The sequence below is a fragment of the Nicotiana tomentosiformis genome, chromosome 12 (assembly GCF_000390325.3).
Source record: "Nicotiana tomentosiformis chromosome 12, ASM39032v3, whole genome shotgun sequence".
In the NCBI taxonomy this organism is placed as follows: Eukaryota; Viridiplantae; Streptophyta; class Magnoliopsida; order Solanales; family Solanaceae; genus Nicotiana; species Nicotiana tomentosiformis.
In genome coordinates, this window is record NC_090823.1 from 90304129 (window position 1) to 90310128 (window position 6000).

At 34.4% G+C, this 6000-nt stretch overlaps 1 pseudogene; it reads left to right on the forward strand.

The window, feature by feature from the left end:
- Positions 1-3375: 3375 nt before the first annotated feature.
- LOC104119391 (uncharacterized) lies at positions 3376-5222 on the forward strand (annotated as a pseudogene).
- Positions 5223-6000: the final 778 nt, after the last annotated feature.

A 6000-nucleotide genomic window follows, 5' to 3' on the forward strand; every position in this document is an offset into this window, starting at 1 on the left:
ATTGAATATCTTTAAAAGAGAGGGTCCTTATGTTTGTGGTGCTTATGAAGAGGACGTCACCTGTTCATCTGGGCACAACTGCTCGGATTCGTAATCCTTATTCGCTTCTAAGTGTGAGCAAATTTTAAGAATATTTTTGTTCATTCAGACATATACGAAAATGTTTTAGAAGGTGAAGTTTTGCTTCATTCCATTTCTTGAATGTACAAAAGTGTTTATAATTTTGCATATACGACAGTTTACATGAAATAAACAAAAACTTATTACAATGTGACTGGGCTGAGATTATTGGGTCTAGCCGCTTTTTGTTCTAATTCCTTCTATTTTTTTTCTTCCCCTGGGGCTGATCTGGCCGTCCCCTGTCATTTTCTTTATTCCGGAGCCAGTTCAGGCTATTTTCATAATCCTATACGGACATGATGTTTTTGGGCACAACACTTTTTTTTCTCTTTTTGTCACTTTTCTAGAGCCATATACGGAAGCGTCCGGTACTTATTATTGCGGCTCCCTCAGCTTTGATGTAACAGTCCCCAGCATTCGCAGATATTACTGTCCTTCATCGATGTTATTTTCTGGCAATTTGCTATGGGAATGCTCCTGCCTCCTGCCAGTCCGTGATGCTAATGGGTATTGTTCAAACCGGTGTCTGGAACGCCACCGATCAAAGTTCAGTTAACCTTGATTCATGTCTATAGAAGATGTCGATATAATTATTTGATCATCTTCTACGTGAATCTTTGACTCGTACCTGCTATGAACATCTGCCCATGTTGTTACTTGAAATTCCAACAAACTCTCCCTTAACTTCCTTTGAGGTATCAGAGCTTGAGGGATTAAGACCCTTGGTAAATGCTTCTGCTGCCCATTCATTCGGTACTGCCGACAATAATATTCTCTCCTTTTGGAATCGGATCACGAACTCTCGTAGCAACTCTGAGTCTCCTTGAGCGATTCTGAATATATTTGCTTTCCTAGCTTGAACTTTCCTTGCTCCAGCATGAGATTTGATTAAAGAATCTGCAAGCATTTCAAAAGAATCAATTGAGTGTTCAAGTAAAAGAGAAAATCATTATAAGCTCATTTCGTTAGGGTTTTGCCAAATTTCTTTTGCAAAACTAGATCTCATGCGGAGCCAAATCATTTCCCTTCATAGCTGTAGTGTAGGTTATAATGAGTTTCTGTGGATATGATGTTCTATCATATTTTGGAATATCCGACATCTTAAATTTTTTTGGAATTAATTCTGTAGCCGAGTATGAACGGCAATTGAAAATACTTTAGCGCCTTTATTTTACCTACAAAATTAGCGACGAAAGTGTGGCGACAAAAATTATTAAAACTTAGCGACGAATTTAACGTCAAAATATATGTCGCTGCATTCATTTTACTTATCAAGATATTCCAAAGTTAATTGCAACGAAATTTTCCGTCGCTAGTTTCCTGAAGATAAACTTTCCCTAGTTATTATTAGCGACGAAAATTATGTCCGTCGCTATTTTCGTTGCTAAAATTTTTGTCCTAAAAATAAAGTTTCCCTAGTTAAAAGACATTCCAAAAATTTAGGGCACAAACACGCCCACTTTCTCTCCTCTCTATCAGACTCCCACTTGCACTCCTCTTTAACAATGTGAGTTTTTTTCTTCAAATACAAAAAATTGAGCGTGAATCTAAGGTTCATATGCAATGGGAAACAAAAATATCAGATAGTGAACAGAAGAAAACTTTCGAAATTGCAAAATGTTTGCTGTAGAATTCTAAAATTGACAAGAAATTCGAAGTAGTGTGCGTTCCTGATCCTTGTCGAAGTTGCAGAGTTACCATTCAGATTTGTTTTGATGTGTTGCTGTGGCATATTTGGTTGCTGTTGACAGGGGTGTAGATCTTAGTTTGAGATTTTTTATTAGGAATTTACCCATTCATGCTTCAATGGCTTGCTGATACACATTTACTCGAGTCTCTTTCAAGTTTGATTTTGTATATGAAATTAATATACTTTATCTCATAAACATGATGAGATTGAATGTAGTTTTTTTTGGATCTTCCTTCAAGATTTTCTAGTAGATGTGACGGATTCACACTTTGAAGTTCTTTGATGGTTATCTCGACGGTATTTCTACAACGAGTACTAGCTTTGTGAGTTGCTTTCTTTCTAAAGTTCACTGGAAATGAATTAGAACTTGTGAAGAACTTATGATTATGTGAAAGGATGAATACCTAACTAATATAGATCTAAATAAAAATATGAAGAGTTACTGTAATTTGCTTTTTTTGTTTGGTGAATGAAGGGTGTATTCGTTACTCTAAGAATATTGATCAATATTTTGAGTTTGTAGATCTATAGTCGTAGTTTGCCTTTTAAATTTATTCCATTCTCGTTTGTATCTAATCTAAATGATAGAGTTTCAAGTTAAGAACTTTGTGATTTGAAACTTTAAAGTCTACTTTTTTTAACTCAACATGTTCTTCCTTTTAGAAGGCATCTTGATTGTTTTTAACTCTTTGTTTTTTCTCCTCATTTGTTCTTGGTTTTTGGTTATTTTTCCATTGTAACTTTTCATTGTTAATTTTCTAAAGTAGAATTTTACCTAAACTTTATTTGTAGCCATATTTTAGAGGTTCTAGCTATGTTAAAAGTCAATTGATGACAAACTGAATGTGGCTTTCTTTCAAAACTAATACACAAGTATATGTTAAGGCTCTTCATAGTTAGTTCCTAGACAATATTCATTTTGCTGGTAAGACTATTCACCAATATTATTCTATTTTTCTAACAGAATGACCAGTTAGATCATGATTTGCTTTCTAATTTAAGCAATACTTATTTGACTTATTTTAAAGTGATCACTTGATGTTGTGATGTGGAGTGAACTTGTAAGAATTTATTCTTATATAGTATTGATGTGTCAATTCTAAACTGTAATATAGTATCATACAGTGTTATACTATAAGAATTTATTCTCATAGTATTGATCTCATATAGTAATAATATATGCAGTGACTTCTTATACAATATTGATCTTAAAGTTAGTTCTGGTAGTATCTTTTGGAAGGAAAGATAGGCAAGGAATGAAACTATCTGTCAGTTTTTTTAACAAGTTTTTTGCTTGGTAAACAGAAAAGAAGGCATTCTGATGTATTTTGGAGCCAAGATCGTTGTATTTTGGTCTAAAGAAGTTATCAAATGCAATAATTCAGTGAGTAGTTCAAGCATTGGATAGTGCATGTATTATTTTATTGTATTATGTCTCTTTATATCAATTTAATAGTGTCTTTCTGATATTGTCTTTAGCAGAATATTTTATTTTGAAGCTTCATAAGCCATACGTTATTTAGATATGCATTGTTTCATATCCTTCTTTTATTTATTTATTTATTTATTTATTTATTTATTTATTTATTTTGTAGATATGCCTCGAGGTAGAGGTCGAGGTAGTGCAGGCCGTGTAGGTAAATCTTCAGTTAGGGATAATTTTGCTACTCATGAAAATATGCCTATTGTTCCCATTTCCACAGTTAGTCCTCAACAAGGTAGTACGAGTTCCTTAGGTGGACCATATCACATCAATCAAGTTCAAACATTAGGTCCTAATAGTATGCCACTTATTCAAACATCAGGCCATGGTAGTACCCCATCCATTATTTTGGAACCATCTCCAAATACCCCTAATTAGAGCAACACAATAGGCGAGGGTACATCTTCTCAAAGCAACATAATAGGCGAAGCTGAGTGTAGCAATACCCGTGGGCCGCGGACACTTCTTACTATTTCTCTTACAGGGTTAGTCCATACTTGTACTATTACTTTTGGTATATTTTTATTGATATATGGTATGTCTTTAAATATTGTCTTCTATTTTGTTCAGGTTAGAGCCTTCACATGAATGCTCTGAGTGTATAACTAATTCTTTCAAGCATGAACTTGATCCTAATGGAGCCAACTGGAAAAACGTCTCAGATGAGCTAAAAAAGTTTTATTTTGGAGAATTCAAGGTATAATCCATCACAATTGAATTTAGAAAGTATATTAACTTTTATATGTAACTTATTAATGTTATTACTTTATACAATTATTTCAGAAGGTATTTTATTGGGATTCTTCAATTGATAGTGTTGTGCGGAACCAATGGGAGCGTAGGGCAGCAAAAAGATACAGCGATTTCATTAGCAAACTAAAATTAAATGGGGTGCAATGAGATTCTATTCCAAATAATGTGTGACAAAGTTGGATGAGACTTTGGAAAGATCCTAAGTGTGTTGAAAAGTCAGAAATAAATGCAAAAACTTATTATGCTGGGAGCGGAGTTACCACTGGGACTCACACAGGTGGCTCTATCAGTGTTGGGGAGCATCGCAAGAGACTTGTAAGTGTATATAAAATATCCGAAAAACTCATTTAAGTTTTCTCTAATTCGAATCTGAATCTCATTTAAGTAGGTTACGTGAAGTTGTGAACTGCGGATTGTCTCTTGTTCTATTTTTAATATTCTGAGCTTGAAATTAACAACAACAACAACAATAATTTTTAAAACAATTTTATTGATTTTACTTATATTTTTTCATTTTGTAAATTGAATGCTCTATATTCTTTAGTCTTTTTATTTCACTAATTATTAACTCTTCTACAGGAAACATATCAGGAGATATTACAACAACAAACACTGACTCAATCTGATATTGATCAGTGTAAAGCATATTATCAAGCCGCGGGAGGAGAAAAGAAAAGAAGAGTATATGGTCTTGGATCTCAAGCAAAATGCTACTACGGGCCAAATATTTATGACTCTTTTGGATCTGATGCTACATCGCCAGCAACACCTCCATATGCTCAATTAACACCGACAGGAAATCTGGATGAGTTAGTGATGCGATTGATTCCTATACTGACATATCATATAGTCCTTGTAATCGTTGAGCGGGTACGCAAATTAGTTTCCTTACCCTCGCATCAACCAAAAACTGATCTTACCAACCACCCATCAGATATGGCACCTACAGTTCCTACATCTTCTACTGCTGCTAACATTGATGAGGTTCATGCATTGGGCTCTGATGATGACCGTAACTCTCGAGCCTCGCATAGTTAGCCTATTTTGTTTGGACTTTATTGTGGGTCTTTGTGAATTTTTTGTACTTAACGATACCGTTATATGCATTATGCTATATATTTTGGACCTTGTTGAATATATTGTTAATTTATATTAATATTAGTGACTTTTTATTAAGTGTATTTAATAGCTTTTATGTAATATTCTTGAACAAAGTGCATTTAAAATAATAAATAAAAGAATTTCAAAAAATTAGAAATATATTAAAAATAAATTAGCGTCCGTAGCTAAAATTACCGCGTAAAATTAAATCTTGTGACGAATTGGCGACAAAAGATTTTTGTTGCAAAAAGCAGGGAGAATTAGCTATAACACGACTAACGACGGACGCTTTCGTCACTAGTAAGAACAAATGACGAATTATGTTTTGTATTGTAGCGACAGAATTCGTAAAAATAGCGACAGAAACAAGCAATATAGCGACTGTTATTTCCATCACTAAACTTTGCTACAGATATCTTCCGTCGCTAATTTGTCGCTAATCCTGCGACGTTTTGGTATTTTTCGTCGCTATGAGCCTAGCTATGAGCATTTTAGAGACAAACTTGAATCCGTCACTAAACGACTATAGCGACGAAAATAAGTGGTTTAGCGACAGAATATGTCTGTCGCTAAATACTATTTTTTTGTAGTGTGCCTGCTCCACCCACTTGGTTGTAGTTTGATCTAAACTCTCCTCTTGAAGCAACGTTTCCGATTTCCGAGACCTTTTGACTTATTGGCACGCCGGGAGGAACTCAAACTCTACCATTTGAATTATTTGAAGTCCCGATATTCTTGTCGGAGCTCAGTCATTATCGGGTCCTGTCTTAAGAGATGGTTTATAATTTTTCGTTGTTATGCTCTGAGCACTTTCACGGTATCAGCCACTATCTCATCATCTATATCATCAGGA